Source organism: Schistocerca cancellata, chromosome 3, assembly GCF_023864275.1.
Source record: "Schistocerca cancellata isolate TAMUIC-IGC-003103 chromosome 3, iqSchCanc2.1, whole genome shotgun sequence".
Lineage (NCBI taxonomy): Eukaryota > Metazoa > Arthropoda > Insecta > Orthoptera > Acrididae > Schistocerca > Schistocerca cancellata.
Genome location: NC_064628.1, coordinates 957,517,632 through 957,537,242, shown reverse-complemented (window position 1 = coordinate 957,537,242; position 19,611 = coordinate 957,517,632).

Below are 19,611 nucleotides of genomic sequence, written 5' to 3'. Positions count from 1 at the left end.
CTTTGTCTCCTACCTTTCCGATCTCTTTACCCTCCCTGACGATCCCCAGTTCGATTACTCCCTCTTCCCAGATGTCCACGATCGAACTGACACCTCTGTCCCTCCACTCGCTCCTGGTTTCCAGTACTTGGACAACATTACACACAATGAACTCAATGCCCCCCATCACCACTCTCGATATCAACCTTACACTCCACACGAAACACAACACCGCTCCCAGTCATGACCGTGTTACCTATCGCCACCTCCGTGAAGCTCCCACCTCCTTCCTCTCTACCCTGGCCAGGCTCTATAATGTGGTCTTGTCCAGCGGCTACTACCCCAACCTGTGAAAAACCTCGCGTATCCTAATGTTCCTTAAACCTGACAAACTGCCATCCGCTGACTCCTCCTATCGTCCCATCAGCCTTACCTCGGTCTTCAGCAATGTCCTGGAATCCATCCTTACCCAACGCATCCACCAGCATCTCCGACAGCACCGCCTCCTTCCCACTACCCAGTGTGGCTTTCGACAGTCCTTTTCTACTGATGACCTTCTCCTTCACCTTACTCATCTCCTCTCCGAACAGCTCAACTCCCGTCGGTCCGCCATCTTCCTCTCCCTCGACCTTGAGCGTGCTTACGGCCGTGTATGGCATTCCAGTCTCCTCTTCAAGCTCGAAACCTTCGCCCTTCCTATCAATTACATCCGTCTGATCAGGTCCTTTCTTTCCCAACGTCCTTCCTATGTCACCATCCATAACACGGATTCCTACACCTTCTACCCCTCCGCCGGTGTGCCCAAAGGTTCCGTCCTCTCCCTCTTCTCTATCTTCTGTACACGGCGGATATGCCGCCGCCTAAACCCCCCGACCACCTTCTCCAGTATGCCAATGACACCGCCTTCCTCACCCTCGCCCCCACCCTGCAACATTCCCAACACCTTCTCCAGTCCCATCTTGACCGGTTCACCACTTGGTGCTACCAGTGGTAGCTCAAGGTCAATCCTTCTAAGATCCAGGCGATCATTGTAGGCAAGACCACCCCTTCCTTCCGTCTCCTTGATTTCTATAGTACCATTTATGGCCGTTCTATCGCCCTCACCCCCACCCTCAAGCACCTTGGCTGTCGCCTCTCCTGGACCCCCCATCTGTGGACAATCCAAGCCAAGGCACGCTCCCAACTACATCTCCTCAAGGTCCTTTCTGGCCCTACATTGGGTCTGGACCCCTCCACCATCCTCCATAGCTATAAATCCCTCATCCGCTCTATCTTCTGCTACACCCACCCTGCCTGGATCTCTGCCCCTCCTACCTTTTACAAATCCCTTCAAATCCTAGAACGCCATGCTCTCTGCCTCGCCTATCGCATCCGTCTCCCCTCTCTCACGCAGATCCTGTATGACCTTATTCCGTTCCCACACCTCCTCCTTTCCCTCGAATGGATACGGATCGTCTACACCTCCTGTGAACTTGATCCCCCTCACCCACTTGTCTCTCCCATCCTTTCCCAGTCCCGTCTGCTGCTGCGCCTGTATTTCCACATCCCACCTGCTCTCCATCTCTCCACTCTCTATACCCTCGCCCAAGGTGACTTCCGCCAACTCCCCCTCCCTTATGATGCCCTCACCCCTCCATCTACCCCTCCTACCAACTTTGATCCTCATCTTCCACATCCTGTGTTTTTTCCTTAGAGCACCGTCTCTCCCTTCTCTCCCTCCTCCCTTCCTCCCCCCTCCTCCCCCTGTGCTTCACCTCCCCCCATAACTTCTGTCCTCCCCCCCATCTCCTCTGACACTGGCATCTACACCCTCCCCTCTCCCTCCTCCCCCACCTTTCCCCTTTTGGAAGGTCCCCGGACACGCACACGTCACGTGAGCATTCACGCGCCAGAGATCATCGCCATCGGTTCTGTGTGTGTGTCGTCGTGTTAGTGCTTTAGTGTTTCCGCCGCCCACGCTCCATCGTTCACGTGTCTCATCTCAATCATCAGTGTTCGTGTACAGTGCTGACAGTTTTTTAATTTTCTACGCCTGTGAACGGCTTTGTGTTTTTTGCTATTGTGGCTACTGTTTTTGTCCACAGTTATGTTTTGTGTTTCCGTGTCTGCCTTGATTCTATTTGTACTGTCTGTGGCCGAAGAGCGGCGTACTATTGGCGCTGCCGGCCCACCTTTTTATGTAAGGTGTTAAAATAACAATAAAGAAAAAAAAACGGTCCACGACTGTCAGTTTTTCTCCTGACGAAGATGATGGAAGTAGTCATCGAAAGCTCAGGATTTTATCCAGATTTGACGCTGCAAGTAAACCGAGAACTTTTTATGCAAGGACTCCGTCGCGGAAGAATTCGTAGTCATATTAGTTCTTGTGATTGTAATTACTGGGCCTTCAGCTGTCTTCTGTATTCGTGTTGTTTAGATGTAGTGGACGTGCGTTATTTACTCGGTTCTTCCCCCATGCATTACGTGTCCTGGTGTGCCAGTTCGGGTTTCCGTTACCACATTGATAATTATTAAATACAAGGTTATACATGAAGCCATTTTTCCTTCTCCTGTTAAGTGCCGCGCCTTGTTTTGATTCAGCGGCACGTTTATGTCTACCGAGTACAGACCCGATGTCTGTTGCCGCATCAGCTGCCGCTTTTAATTTGAATGTTTCGAGTGTTACCGGATGCCACTGGCTGGCTTATGCCTTTGCCAGGATTACTCTTTAAATTGTTTATGAATGTAATTCCTCTTATAAGCACAACTGGATGTGGGATTTTTTTCTCGACCACATACACCTGGAATTGTCGATGTTTCAGAATGCTTTCTTCTACCAGGATGGACGACAATGGCGGTCCGGTACCTGCTTGTTCGAATGAACTATTGGTACGTGGACAGTTGCTCTATTCTGTTCCGCTCATGTCCATATGTGTGAGACACATAGATCGAGACAGCAACAGTTATAGCCAGGTTTTTGGAGATTTTCTCTTGGCCGTAAGACGATGTCAGAACTGCTCCTTGCAACTGCTCCAGCATTCCCAATAGGGGCACATAAGTTTAACCCCTCATTACCTCACCACTACATGCAAAAAAATACGGGTACAAAACAGAATAACAAACCCTCATCCATTGACTGCAAAATAGGAACACTGCGACCTATGCTAAGGCCCGCCCGCCCTCCACCTCCGTGGAGTGTGCTGGGATGGGAGTCACTGGACCAACATGAGATGGCATCTGATGAGGATTCCTTGTTACGCTGTCGAAATATGGTGCAAGTACTACGCGGTCTATCGGCAGAAAACCAAATTTTCCTGTTCGCTTGAGTTGACTGATCCATGATGTAAGGCTAGCATAGTGTGATTTGTTGTGAACAGGTTGGCTCTTTCAGATGTACTTTGTTGTTCTTGACATATCGGCATTCGCTTCCTGATTGCCTAGTCTCTTGGTGAGATCTTAACATTACTTCTCCATTCGTGGAGGTATGTACCGGCTATGCAACTAAATGAAGACAGTTTGTTTATTACCATAGGCGTTTTGGTTCTTTTATTTGGGAAGCATCATCAGTGGCGACTTCAAGCGCTGTTAACACATGTGTGTGCACATGGAGATCTATTTGTTAGTTTTCATATTTCAGCTGGCCGATTTCTGGCGTTCTTTCATCCACATTTGCCACATCGCATGTTTCACTTTCCATTTGGCGATCAACATATGTTGATCACGAAATGGTATTTGAAAGCGAAACATGCGATATGTTGATCATCAAATGGAAAGTGAAAGTGAAACATACGATGTGACAAGTGTGGATGAAACAACGCCCAGATATCGGCCAGCTGCAGTGTGAAAACTAACAAATACATCTCCAGGACCACACACATGTGTTAACAGCGTTTGATATCGCTACTGATGTTGCTTCCCAATTAAAGGAAGAGAAACGCGTATGGCGGTAAACAAACTACCTACATTTGGTTGCATAGACGGTACATACCTCTACAATTTTAGAGCAACTAAGGGAAAGACGGGAAACAGATAAAAATGATGATTACTTCTGCAATTTGCAACCAGAATGTGTGACGATGCTGAACGAAATACACATTCTGCACCTACACACCCGAGTGGAAGTTAGGGATCATAAGTCAGGATTGGCTGTGAAAGATAGATAAGACTGCGGTGGCCTTGATCGTTTAGCGCTTTATAATAGATGGGTATATTGGCCACATAGGTACAAACTCATAAAAATATTATTGTAACAAGTCTTGTGACTTGCAACTTGCAAAGGTCTCAAAAATACTGCCATCCACGCCGGCCGGTGTGGCCGTGCGGTTCTGGCGCTTCAGTCTGGAACCACGTGACCACTACAGTCGCAGGTTCGAATCCTGCCTCGGGCATGGATATGTGTGATGTCCTTAGGTTAGTTATGTTTAAGTAGTTCTAAGTTCTAGGGGACTGATGACCTCAGAAGTTGAGTCCCTTACTGCTCAGAGCCATTTGAACCATTTTGAACTGCCATCAACTTATCTTGTTAAGTGTTGCAAGTGTTATTAACTGGTTAAGTAAATAATCGATACAACTTGAAACTATTAAACAATACATCTCACTTGTATTTTTTAATTTCTCGCCATTTCATACAGGGCTCTGTCCATAGTGGCGTCATGAGAATGGAAGCGAAAAATCATTGCACCACCATGTTTGAGTGATATGTCATAAAGGCATCTTACACGACATATTGAGTAATAAATTCGGTTGATAAGGATCCATGGTAACCTTACTGAGTAACAAATGATAGAGGTAAGGAACAGAGGGTAATAAAGGCATCCTAATTGCATAAAAATTATAGTAATAAGGATGGTAAATTGAGTAATACTTTATTCTGATGATGCTAAATAAACAGCCTTATCTTTTCCCAGTTATTATGATAAAAGCTCATCCAAAATTGGTGGTAAATTTTGCAATAAATATCCAAAATTAACACTCACACTTGGCAACCAACCAATAGGATAACAAACCACAATGTATACGAAAGACAGTTGGCTTCGAAAAGAGTGGTAGCCAGGCAGTGACTTTGGGGGCGATAGCAGTGACAGATGGTTATAAATCAATAGGCCAATATCGACACAGCTTTCGTACTATTGTCCTGTCTTTTTCACTCTAAGCCATACAAATTTCGTGCAGTGTGTTATTTAATCGCAAAATACACAATAACTCTACCATTAACAAAATGACAGGCTCTTCGTCATGGAGCTGACATATAAAGCTACAAGTAATGAAAAAATATGATTTTGCTACAAAACACTTTCTGTAAAGTCGTTTGAGAAAGATTGCACAGTGTGTCCTTCGGTTTTGTCAGCGCATTGTGTCATCTCCTGGCGACACTGATGCTGGCTCGCCAGAAGGTGCATGTCCGCTAAAACCTGGCTGCCGCTGGGTGCTGCCCCATTAGATACAAGGGAAGATTCTCTGCATCTTGCACTGGACTTCGCTCTGGAGGTAGCTCGATTTTGTTATATGTGCACACAATCTGTAAGTTCGAAGTATTAAGACTGTAAATAATTGTATTAACAGGTTATGTTAGTATGAACAATAATTCGGAAGATGTGATGTTCAGTGTCATCAGTTTGTCACAAGAATACCAAAACAGGAAAAGTTACATACACAGAGGACAACATAAAACAAAGAACAAGCGTCACATGGAAATGGTACACTGAAGAGTCAAACAAACTGCTACACCTGCCTAATATCATTTAGAGCCCCCGCGAGCAAAGTGTCACAACACGGCGTGGCATTGACTCGAATAACGTCTGAAGTAGTGCTGGAGGGAACTGACATCATGAACACTCCAGGGCTGTCCATAAACCCATAACAATACGAGGGGATGGAGATCTCTTCTGAACAGTACATGGCAAGGCATCACAGATATGCTCAATAATGTTCATGTCTGCGGAGTTTGGTGGCCAGCGGGAGTGTTTAAGCTCAGAATAGTGTTCCTGAAGCCACTCTGTACCAATTCTGGACGTGTACGATGTCGCATTGTCCTGCTGGAATTGCCCAGGTCCGTCGGCATGTACAATGGAAATGAATGGATGCAGATGAACAGACAGGATGCTTACATACATATCGCCTGTCAGAGTCGTATCTAGACCTATCAGGGGTCCCATATCACTCCAACTGCACACGCTCCACACCATTACAGAGCCTCCACTAACTTCAACAGTGCCCTGCTCACCTGCATGGTCCATGGATTCATGAGGTTGTCTCCTTACCCATACACGTCCATCCGCTCGATACAATTTGAAAGGGGACTCGTCCGACCAGGCAACATGTTTCCAGTCATCAACAGTCCAATGTTAGTGTTGACGGGCTTAGGCGAGGCTTTGTGTCATGCAGACACCGGGGATAAACGAAAGCTCCGAAAGCTAATATCGATGATGTTTCATTGAATGGTTTGCATGCTGACACTCGTTGATGTCCCAGCATTGAAATTTGCAGCAATTTGAGGAAGGGTTCCACTTCTGTCACGTTGAACGATTCTTTTCAGTCGTCGTTGGTAGCGTTCTTGCAGGATCTTTCTCCGGCCACAGCGATGTTTTACCAGATTCCTGATATTCGCGGTACACTCGTGAAATCGTCATACAGGAAAATCCCCATCGCCATCTCGGAGATACTGTGTCCCATCGCTCGTGCGCCGACTATAACACCACATTCAAACTCACGTAAACCTAGATAACCTACCATTGTATCAGCAGTAAACGATCCAACAAATGCGCCAGACACTTGTTGTCTTATATAGGCCTTGCCGACCGCAGCACGGTATTCTGCCTGTTTACGTACCTCTGTATTTGTATACGGATACCTATACCAGTCTCCTTGGGGCTTCACTTTATTAAGCTCCAGACGACCTGTTTAGCAATACTGACTCAAAATAAAGTTTTCATCCGCTTCCTTCACATTTTTCCAAAGCAGTGTAGCCTACGCAAGTACTTGCAGGCGTGTTTCCATTATCCCTTTTTCATTGCCTGTACTGTATGATTTCAAATAGCTGTCCCTCTGGAGTATAGCTTCAACGAGATTTTTTACTTCCTAGTTTGCCTCTTCTGATTTTAATCTAATGCAGATAGATAACGGTATTTTGTATTTTCCCTGCACCTGTAGCGCTCGGACACTGCGGTGCCATGTAGTATAGTGACGAGATAGCAACGAGAAGCGTGAAAACGCGCTGGTTAGAAGGTGGCAGTCAACTAAGGTGACCTGCCCTTCGGCATACTGAAGAAGTCTCGACCAGCGCTCAGGTGAAAGACGCTCTTCTGCACAAGTGCCACATTATTTTGTGTAACACCTAATAGAGCAGCAGGCTGGAGTTGGACGGGGCAGGCTTACCTCCCTGAGGAGACTGAGGAAGTCGATGGGGCAAAGGCCGAACTGGTAGCTGAGTCGCTCCTGGTGCCAGTGCAGCCCAGCACATTCGGGCCCGAAGAGCACGAGGCGAGGCACCCAAGCGTGACCCCGCGGCCTCCGGCGAGCAAACGCGTGCCCCAGAGCCGCTAGTGCCATCTGCGCGTGGTCGCCCCCGTGCACCTCCACCACCTGCACATCATATGGCTGTTGGTCAGGGCGTAACAAGAGAGTGTTGACGTGAGCCAATCTCTTTTGTAAGTTGACTACTACCGGCAAGTGAGTCTATTGCAGTTTTCCTCGCACATTGTTCCTGTACTATATGATGCTCATGTGTCACAAGTGGTCACTTTTTCTACAGGGTGTTTCAAAAATGACCGGTATATTTGAAACGGCAATAAAAACTAAACTAGCAGCGATAGAAATACACCGTTTGTTGCAATATGCTTCGGACAACAGTACATCTTCAGGCGGACAAACTTTCGAAATTACAGTAGTTACAATTTTCAACAACAGATGGCGCTGCAAGTGATGTGAACGATATAGAAGACAACGCAGTCTGTGGGTGCGCCATTCTGTACGTCGTCTATCTGCTGTAAGCGTGTGCTGTTCACAACGTGCAAGTGTGCTGTAGACAACATGGTTTATTCCTTAGAACAGAGGATTTTTCTGGTGTTGGAATTCCACCGCCTAGAACACAGTGTTGTTGCAACAAGACGAAGTTTTCAACTGAGGTTTAATGTAACCAAAGGACCGAAAAGCGATACAATAAAGGATCTGTTTGAAAAATTTCAACGGACTGGGAACGTGACAGATGAACGTGCTGGAAAGGTAGGGCGACTGCGTACGGCAACCACAGAGGGCAACGCGCAGCTAGTGCAGCAGGTGATCCGACAGCGGCCTCGGGTTTCCGTTCGCCGTGTTGCAGCTGCGGTCCAAATGACGCCAACGTCCACGTATCGTCTCATGCGCCAGAGTTTACACCTCTATCCATTCAAAATTCAAACGCGGCAACCCCTCAGCGCCGCTACCATTGCTGCACGAGAGACATTCGCTAACGATATAGTGCACAGGATTGATGACGGCGATATGCATGTGGTTTACTGACGAAGCTTATTTTTACCTGGACGACTTCGTCAATAAACATAACTGGCGCATACGGGGAACTGAAAAGCCCCAATGTTGCAGTCCCATCGTCCCTGCATCCTCAAAAAGTACTGGTCTGGGCCGCCATTTCTTCCAAAGGAATCATTGGCCCATTTTTCAGATCCGAAACGATTACTGCATCACGCTATATGGACATTCTTCGTGAATTTGTGGCGGTACAAACTGCCTTAGACGACACTGCGAACACCTCTTGGTTTATGCAAGGTGGTGCCCATCCACATCGCACGGCCGACGTCTTTAATTTCCTGAATGAATATTTCGATGATCGTGTGATTGCTTTGGGCTATCCGAAACATACAGGAGGCGGCGTGGATTGGCCTCCCTATTCGCCAGACACGAACCCCTGTGACTTCTTTCTGTGGGGACACTTGAAAGACCAGGTGTACCGCCAGAATCCAGAAACAATTGAACAGCTGAAGCAGTACATCTCATCTGCATGTGAAGCCATTCCGCCAGACACGTTGTCAAAGGTTTCGGGTAATTTCATTCAGAGACTACGCCATATTATTGCTACGCATGGTGGATATGTGGAAAATATCGTACTATAGAGTTTCCCAGACTGCAGCGCCATCTGTTGTTGAAAATTGTAAGTACTGTAATTTCGAAAGTTTGTCCGCCTGAAAATGTACTGTTGTCCCAAGCATATTGCAACAAACGGTGTATTTCTATCGCTGCTCGTTTAGTTTTTATTGCCGTTTCAAATATACCGGTCATTTTTGAAACACCCTGTATATGCTGCCACCGAAAAATATTTGTAGAGTGTGATGTGTATGCTGTGAATGTGATGCATGGAAGACGATCTCCCTCACAGAAATTTCATGTATGAAAATAGAGGTAAGGAATTACCAGTAGTAATAGAGTATATTAGTAACAGACTCAGCATTTGTAGTGGATGATCGTGACAAAGGTTGTTCGGTAACTTCTCCACAATACTGAGAACAAAAAAACAAGAAAGATGCACTCCAAATACTGGAGCACGTCAAAATTTATTTTCCTAAAACAATATATGCATTCATACCCATCAATAACATTTAAAAGTAGCATATACAGCATCTGTAATTTATCACTTGTGAGTTATTTCCTTTTTAAATACAGACTAATATCCATGTCTATTTTTCTCCTCAACGTTACTGACATTTTCGATGTGGTCACAAGTTTCTTTTACTGATGTTATTCGTTTCGTAAATAACAACAGCTTTCCTCGCTGTAACGCATTTGATTTTTTCCAGACACGTTTCGCCTTCTACTTTAAGGCATATCAAGTGGCATCTAGAATGATACGGTTTTGTTTTGATAATCGATATACGTAGATTGTAAAACAGTTGACATCTCCTTGTTTATGTAAATAAGTTGTTTGCGTTTTTGGTTAGCATCTGGGTTTTTTCTAATCTGGTCACATGCTGGAGATCGCACTATAACTTCATTTAAAAAACAGAACCTCGTTTTCGTGTTACGAACTTCACAATTTCTATATTGTTTGCCCTTACTGCTATGAAACACTATTTGTCATTTGTCACTAGTTGTAGATAATTTACCGAAAATTGTGATATAAACTCGTAACTACCATGTGTCTCATCCTGTTTGGTTTGTGTATGTACCTGTTGCCTATCTAACGAACTATATGCTGAAAACTAACACCTATTCATTTCAGTTTATATATGCCCGTGTGTGTGTGTGTGTGTGTGTGTGTGTGTGTGTGTGTGTGTGTGTGCATGGGTAAGAGAGGAAGAAAGGATTTGTGTATATATAGATTATTATCTGTGTGGTTTTTTTGGGGGAGGGGGGTTATTCAGTGCAAGTTACAAAAGTTGAATATAAAGTAAGATCTGCCACAGAGTGGTTGGAAGTTTTGGTGTTCAGCTGACCTGAGTTCTGGTTTAAATGTTTTGTGGATGGTTTTGCGGACAAATAATGGGAAAGTGGTTGTATAGTGTTATTATTATGATAATAATCCTCTGTTGAAGTGTTATACCATTATTTTTTCTATTAGTTTAAACGATGAGTTGCTTGTTATGTGCACTTGATCATTCAACATGGTTTATTTTCTGCTTTGGTTTTTTGTGTATGGTATATTTCCTGCAGTGTTCAGAGGTTTTTTATTGTTAATTATAATTATTTTCGTGTCTTCCTCTGTAGAGGTTGGTTTCTGATTGTGTTCTTTTAGTTGTTCTGCAAATGTGGAGTGGTTTTTCTTATACTTCTTGGCTCTAATGTGTTTTTTGTGCCTGAAATCAAATGTTTTGCTTATTTGTCCTATTTATTTGCCGTGACAAGTGTTACACTGGAATTGATATATACCTGTTTTCCTGTATATATCTATGTCTTTTGTTAATTTTTGAGTGTATTTTTGATAGAATTGTTTGTTGAGTATGCATTGTCTTTTTAATATGTTGGTGATTTTAAGTGTGACTTTGTGTTTGTATGTCACTGTGTGCCTACTTGTGTTTTATATTTTCCTGATTATTCTGTTTAGTTGTTGTGGTACTGAGTCTTTGTGATTGTGTTTGATTCTGGTGTGTTGCTGTCTGTGATTTTGTGGTTTCTGTTCTTATTTTAGCTTTAATTTTGTTGTTAAGTTTTGTAACTATGTTACTATTGTAACCATTGTGTTTGGCTATCTGCATTATTATGTCACGTTCGTTCTGGTGGTTTTATTTCTTGAGTGGCGCTGTATTGAGTACGTGGAGCATGTGTTGATGTGCTGCTCGCTTTTGTGAATGTGGGTGGTTTGAGAGTAGAGGAACAATAATGTCCTTTGCTGTTTGTATACAGTACAATTGAAACTTATGCTTATTGTTTTGTTTTTTATTGTTGGATCCAGAAAATTTCTATGTTTGTTATGTTCTCTTTCAATTGTAAATTTTATATTTTTATGTACCTGGTTAATGTCAGTTTGCAATTGTTTAATTTTTGTTTGTGGTTTGTCTATTAAAAAGGGGATGTCATCCATGTACCTGAAACAGTATAATATATTTTATTAATTTTGCTACTATTTTTGTCAAAGTGATCTGTTCAACACAGTTTATAAAAATATTAGCTAAGGGTCGGTAACTGGGGATTCCATTGGTAACCCAACTTCTTTTAATTAAATTTGTTATTGAACTGGAAGTAATATTGTTCTGCTATGAGCTTTATTAATGTTTTCAGTTTCTTATCTATGTAGTCTATTGTTTCTGGTGCTGGTATGTTGGAATACATGATTTTTTTCAGATGATAAGAGTGTTGCTGTGTTTGGGATTTTTTTATCTTTTATTTGTTATATTAGCTCAGTGGCGTTTTTAATGGTTCTGTCTTCTTGTACTTTGAAATTTACAGGCAGTAATTTTAACAGCCATCCTGCAGGCTTGTAAGCTCACACGGAGATTTGGTTCCGGTATCTTTGCTTGGCTTTGGAGGACAGATGTAAAGGGATTATCTGTTTTATCCAGTATGATGTCTATATTTTTCACAGCATTTTTACTTTTGTCTGCTATCTGTTTGTTGTGTCTTAATTTTATAACGGTCGTGTGTGAAATGAACTGTCATGCTTATTCAAGGTATTGTTCTTTGTCTATAAGTACTATTGTGTTCCCTTTGTCTGCCTTTGAAATGATGACATTTTCAATCTGAAATTTTTTTCTTACCTTTCTGCGTGTTACACATTCTGTTTTGTGTTGTTTATGTGTTATGTTTTCATGTTGGTTATTATATTGCAGATATCTTTTTTTACAGTCTCACACAAACACACACACACACACACACACACACACACACACACAATACACACACACACATAGATAATAACCTATATGTATATATATTCTTTCTCTCTCTCTTACACACACACACACACACACACACACACATACACACACACACACACACACATGTATAGCTATAAACAGAACTGAAATGAACAGGTGCTAGTTTTCAGCATACACTTCGTTGCGCTGGCAACATGTACGTAAGCAAATCAAACAGGTTGAGCCATAAAGTGAACACACGGTAGCTACGACTTTAAATCACATTTTTCGGTAAAATATCTACTACTAGTGACAAAGGACTAATAGTGGTCCACAGCAATATGGGGTGAACAACATGAAAATTGCGAAGAAAAAAGTTTGTAACTTGAAAACGAGGATATGTTTTGCAAATGAAGTTAAAGTGGGATGCCCAGCTTGTGACCAGATGAGAGAAAACGCAGATGCCAACCAAAAGCGCGAAGAACTGTAAGTAATCACTTATTTACATAAAAAAGGAGACATTAAATATTTTATAGTCAATGTATACCGCATATCAAAACAAAACTGCATCATTGTAGGTGCCGCTGAAAACGCCTTACAGGAAAAGGCGAAACGCTCCTGGAAGAAATAAAATACACTGCAGCAAGGAAAGGTGGCTTTTATTTACAAAACGAATATTTCTGTGCTTACTCTGGATGATGTCCACGCAAACAAATAAACGTTACTGTTAACGCAAAGACTAGGCTTTCCCTTTCTCCAGGAACTGTAAATTCTGAATCACTTCTTGTTTGCTATTTTGTCGAAAACTGACATTTCGAGTCCATGGCTATGTACAAAATACATTTTTGCAGGGAAGGTAACAGCTAACAGTCACTTTTTAGAACGCTATTCATTTGCATGAATAGCACCGTTACAGATTTCGAACTGACAAGTTCAACATCAGATCATTTTTTATTCCCCCCATTTGATGAAAATTCCTGAGCTTTGTTGCCCTCTGCAATTAAAATACGATGTGATAAATTGTATAACTGTAATTGTGTCTCAACGATTTCGATGTAAACAAATTACTAAAGTAAAAATGTCTTATTCACTTACGTGGAAATTTATGTTACTATGCTGACTGTTTTCATTCCATAGGCAAGCCTATATGAAACACTTTGTGTTATATATGCTTCACTGCGGAACGAAAACATGCCTATATGAAGCCTTTCGTATATATAATGTAAACACCATTCATACACATCAAAAAATTTTGTCACATGGAGAGGTATACAAAGATGGCGATATCACAACCATAAGAGTGTCAAAGAATTTCTCTCTCAGAGATTCTTTCAACATATGCATTGATAACACAGTAGTAATTTACAAAGTACAAATGTGCCACTTGCCACTACTTACAATTCATATCATATTAGAACTGACTGGAATTAAGATAAACAAATGAAACAATGAGTTTGTTATATGACTATTGTGATATACACTGTAAGGAAATTAATGATGAGAGATAGATGAACAAAACTAACAACAGTGGACATTATATTAAATTTTGATAGTCAGTTGCAGCAAGTCATTACATTTTATACACTATTTCATGTTGGGCTGCTGGTTACCGCCAGATCACCGCAGTTGAGCGCTGTCAGGCTGGGTTAGTACTTGGATGGGTGATCATCCGGTCTACTGAATGCTGTTGGCAAGCAGGATGCAGTCAAACCTTGTGAGACAAACTGAGGAGTTACTTGACTGAGAAGTGGTGGCTCCGGTCTCGCAAACTGACATACGGCCTGGAGGGCAGTGTGCTGACCACATGACCCTCCATATCCGCATCCAGTGACGCCTGTGAGGATGACTCAGCGGCTGGTCGGTACTGTTGGGCCTTCATGGACTGTTTGGGAGGAGTTTACTTTAGTATTTCATGTTGGATTAGTGTATGCATGTTGTTATTACCAAAGGGAGTGGTGTTTATTTTATACTGGGAAGCAGGTGAAGAAGTTTTGTAGAAAGGCTACACTGGCTGACTCAGTCTGTTTATTTAGGAGATTTTGTGGTGATTTGCTACAAACACCAAAGTGACACCACTTTTAAGAATAAATCACTTCAGGCAACAGGCGTCTTGCACGAAGTTGCCAGCCAACTTTGTTCTGTGTGGAGGCATCAGGCTGGAACAAGAAAGGAGTTGTGCTGTCCTGGATTCAGACCTCACAGTCACACAACATGTGCGCTATAGCATGCTGACTGTCAATCTGCAGCCATACGATGCGAAAGGAGGTCAACACGTCATGCTGACTACGCAAGAGCCACACATAACAACAAGTGACACTGACGATGTCGAATGGTGAGATGACATTATGTATTCGCCTCCCCTCCTCCATGCCCTATTACTAAGTCACGTCACTGTCTAGAGAAATTTGCCCTGATATTATATTTGCCATGTTGAATGATAATAAATGTAAACATTTCCATCTGCCTGCCACTTTTTGGTTAATGTCATAGCACATTTAGGGCCCAAGTCAAACAGCATCATTAAACATTCATTTCCAGAATCTTTTCACTGCATTTTGGCGCCTACATACTGCCATTTGTAAACCACTTGTTCAATCAATTCCATTCAGTACAATACCTTTCAAAAATTAGAAAGCAAAGCACCAGTATAATAACCAGAAAAAATGCAGTATACATGAAATGTTGTCAGTCTCGAATGTTTAAATGAAGCCAGTTCATTCAATGCAAAACCACCAGGAGAAGTGTCACTATTCAGAAGAGCAACAGCATCCATAGTTTTGATCTCATGTTTTCCTTCAAATAGGAAGGACCTTTTTGGAAAGTTGTGTTGGAATTACATCCCCACGTATCTCGGAAAATGACACTCAAATATCTGCATTACCCCATGTTTGGCAAATTGTTTTCAAGGTTCCATACAACAACTGCAGGTTAATTATTGCCAACAATACATTGGGTGTCCACAGTACTCTTTATCTGGAGAGATATTATTATAGCAGGAGTGAAACTATAAAACTTCTGCACATTCTACAAGTGACATAATATAACAGTGAATTGATAGAAAACATTACAGATGTGAACAGCCAGCCACCATGAGAAGAAACTCTGAGTGGCATAGGTACTGCTTACCAAAATTCTGCTATACTCCATACATTTTGATGAACTACATATTCGATAATTTCACATATAACATACATATATATTGTTTATGACATGTGAGATTGAATACTAATAGCCAGAAAACACTTTTCAGATATGTAATTTATGTTGTTTGTATCGCATAAAGGAGAAATATACAGCAAATAAACTTTTTTTTTCTAAATATTTCCACCACACCTCGACAAGATCCGTGGCTCGTTTTGTAAATTTGAGTCTGCTTTACACGAGCGATTTTGTTTTTAAATCGAGTGCTCATGGCAGTTGTGTGTTCCAGGGTAGTGGCAACTCATATTGTGGCCAGGTAGTGGATGACAATCGTCAGTTGATTGTGCCAAGTGTAAAGTGTTAAAACCGTTCATTATGCTGAAGACTGTGGGTACACAGATCCTGTAGGCATTGGCATCAACGGTTAACTTCGGTGGCTATAACCAAATCTGGTTGTTCTTACTCAAGTAATACTAATGGATTATGAGATTTTACTGCAACGAGTTAAATTACAGTGAGTAGGGATGCACACAATAAAACTGACTGTTGACGAGCAATAAAAATAGTGTCAACTGAAATACACTCTATTCTAGTCCAGGTAAGAAGCCGATAGTCGACGTAAAAGAACAACGTGGAGTATCTGTTCATTCACTTGAAGCGGTTGAGACAGAACATTTCAGTGGAGGGCTTCTCAGATTATGCTATGTGAGTCCGCCCAGAAGAGAGTGACAAATATCATAAAACAAGAAGTACAGGTTGATTCTTGCAGAGAAGATAACAGCAACAAACACTTTTTACCGGTTTAGAAACAATAGATTTATCACCAGACAGCTTGTTCACTTTTAAGTACGTTTCTGTTATAGTTTACATTAGTTTTCATTTTTTATTCCCTGTATTATGAAAATTCCTTATGGTAGTTGTTCCCTACAACCAAAACATGACGTGAGAAACTATCTGTTTAGCTCTAATTGTATCTCAACGATTTCAAACGATTGAGACAAATTTTTAAAGTGTATGTGTTGTCACTTACGTCGAAATTTGCATACAATTATGTTGCTGACTGCTTTTTTTCATTCAATAGTGATGACAATATGAAGCACTTCCTATGTGTACTGGGTGAAGCGAAATTTGCAGACTCATGCTTCGCAGCGCCGCTCCTCACACGCCAGCGATAAAAAACTGTCTGTCACAAAACTTCGTCCGGCTAATACATCCCGCAGGAAAATGAAGTTAAAGAGTGGCAATCTGGCAAAACACAAAAAGGTTTGCCACACGGATAATGTATTCAAAGCAGGCGGTATCAGAACCATACAAATTTCAAAGAATTTCTCTCTCAGATATGTTTCAATATATACGCTAACATGACAGTAGACCGAGCGAGGTGGCGCAGTGGTGGGAACAAAAAAAAATGGTTCTGAGCACTATGCGACTTAACTTCTGAGGTCATCAGTCACCTAGAACTTAGAACTAATTAAACCTAACTAACTTAAGGACATCACACACATCCATGCCCGAGGCAGGATTCGAACCTGCGACCGTAGCGGTCACGCGGTTCCAGACTGAAGCGCCTTTAACCGCACGGTGGTGGGAACACTCGACTCACATTCTGGAGCATGACGGCCATCCTGATTTAGGTTTTCCGTGATTTCCCTAAATTGCTTCAGGCAAATGCCAGGATGGATCCTTTGAAAGGACACAGCCTACTTCCTTCCCTAATCCGATGGGACTGATGACCACACTGTTTGGTCCCTTTGAAATTTCCCCTTTGAATATTATAAATGACAGTGCTGGAAAAACTCTTATATTATTTGATTTTCAAACAGCTGAGAAAAACTCAGACAGTTTTATCTTTACTTATTCTGATCATCACTAAACTGACACACAAAACTTTAGCGCAACGCAGTCTGACTTTCAATATTCCCTACAAAAGAATGGCCCTGACTAACAATAACTTATCCCTTTCATGAATCACTTACCTCGCAAATATCTTCGTGACTCGAATTAATGCAACACAACGAGCGCCAATACTGCCAGCTAAATAAAAGATTCAAACTACTGAAGGCACTAACTACTGATAGGCAAATAGTTAGTAAATGAAAGATTTTGATAGAGAACAAACAGTGTATTTACCTTAATAATGTTCAAAAGTCATTATATATATATATATATATATATATATATATATATATATATATATATATATCAATTCGTGACATCCAGTTTGACAAATTTCCTTTTTCTGCCGGACACACGTCCAGATCGTCCGCTCATAATAATATCTCAAAACTCTGACATCTCTTTCCCCACATCCACCTCTGCTGGCGGCTCACGTCCAACTGCACAACGCTACGCGCTGTTCACACCGAACAGCCCAACACTACACAAGCAAATATTCCAACAATGAGTCCAACCAGCCACAGACTGCACACAGCGCAGTCAGCGATTTTCTTACAGAGCACTACGTGGCGTTACCAACATAAAAACCTAAACAGCTTACTTACATAGCCCCCATGCTCCCCACAAAAAATTTTACAAATTGTTTTGGCCAGTGGACAATACTGATTTGATAAAATTTTTCATAATTACAATAACAAAGATATCAAATCCGCACACTTATTGATTCAGTGTTGGTCAACAGCAAAAATTGTCCTCGCTGTCCATAATGACAATCCTGATCATTCATCACAGTAAGAATGATAGTTTTATGCACAAGTCTGAGCAATAAAAGAGAGTGCATATGGATGTAGTGATTTCTGTGCAGTCTTGAAGAAGTAATGTTGTCCTTCCAACGAAAAAACAATGCTAACTCTTGAAATGCAGACAGGTAATTGGCCACAACAGAGCAAACCCACAGCAGATTCAGTCAAAGTTTTTAAGAATATTGGTAGGTAGGTCATCACAGAGCACACCCACAATATTTCTTGTAGAGTATTAGTGGGGCATCACAGGTCCAGACCCACTGTAGTTCTAGTAGAGATTATGGTATTGATGGGCCACCAAAGGCGCACACCCATTCTATTCTTGTAGAGGTAACGGTATTGGTGGGCCACCAAAGGTGCAGACCCACTCTAGTCCTTGTAGAGATGGCCAGCAGCAATCTGTTGCAAATGTGCAGGTAAACAATCACCATTGAAGAGTCATGCGGATAATATAGCAAGTCCATGAACCACCACTTGTGCACTCACAAACTTTCTGGAGTGTCCTTAGAACCAGCAATGCTATTAACCAGTCCCTTGCTGAGTTCTCAACACATGTGTGAACACTAACAGTCCTTAAAAAAAATTCACATATTGTGCATATACGATGACCAACAGAAACGTGTGCAGTGAAATGAAACCCTAGTATATACTTAATTTGAAGAACTGGTGTCAAATTTTATGACATGAGAACAAAATTACCAACGTACAAAATACATCATTAAAGAACATAATAATATACATAACATTTGTAGTAATATAGGCTTTACAAAAGAATAGAAATAAACACATACATCAGTGTTACAGGAATTACGACATAAGTAAACAAATAAAAAAAATGAGAATAGATTTCGAAACATTAACTTCACACATGAACATTAAAACAGAACAGAATAAATAATCTCTAAAGATCTTTACAAAGTAAAGAACATATTATTAATGAAAATTACATTTGAGGTTAACTGTATTCCTCATCATAATAAATGTAGCTTAGTATTAGAAAGTTCTACAACATAACTCTTATCAGCTAAACACATAAAGATAGGAAGGTCACAAATACACAAGGGTACATATAAACACATAGCAGAATCACACAAAAGGAAAGGACAGAGTTTATTTTCAATGTAACATTTGGTACTGCAGTATTTATAGTATTTCATTTGCAAACAAAACTTTCCTTACTTCTTGGAGATCTCCCTTAGTTTATCATTATTCCCAAAAAGTCCTATCTATGCCTGCTTTCTGTTTTCTATTTATATCCTCTTTCAGAATAATTATTCTTCATTGTACACTACTTTTTTGGCCAAACTTTTTCATATTACTTCTCAGTGCATTCTTTCCCCATCCTTCATACTTAGTTTCTTATACAGTATCTCTTAAGCTAATTTTAAATCTACTGAGCTCAGCACTAGCTTAGCAGAGTAATACAAAGTGAAATTCAGTAGTACAATGCTTGACAAACAGCAGCATATATATATATATATACAAAGTGAAATTCAGTAGGACAATGCTTGACAAACAGCAGCAGCAAAACAATA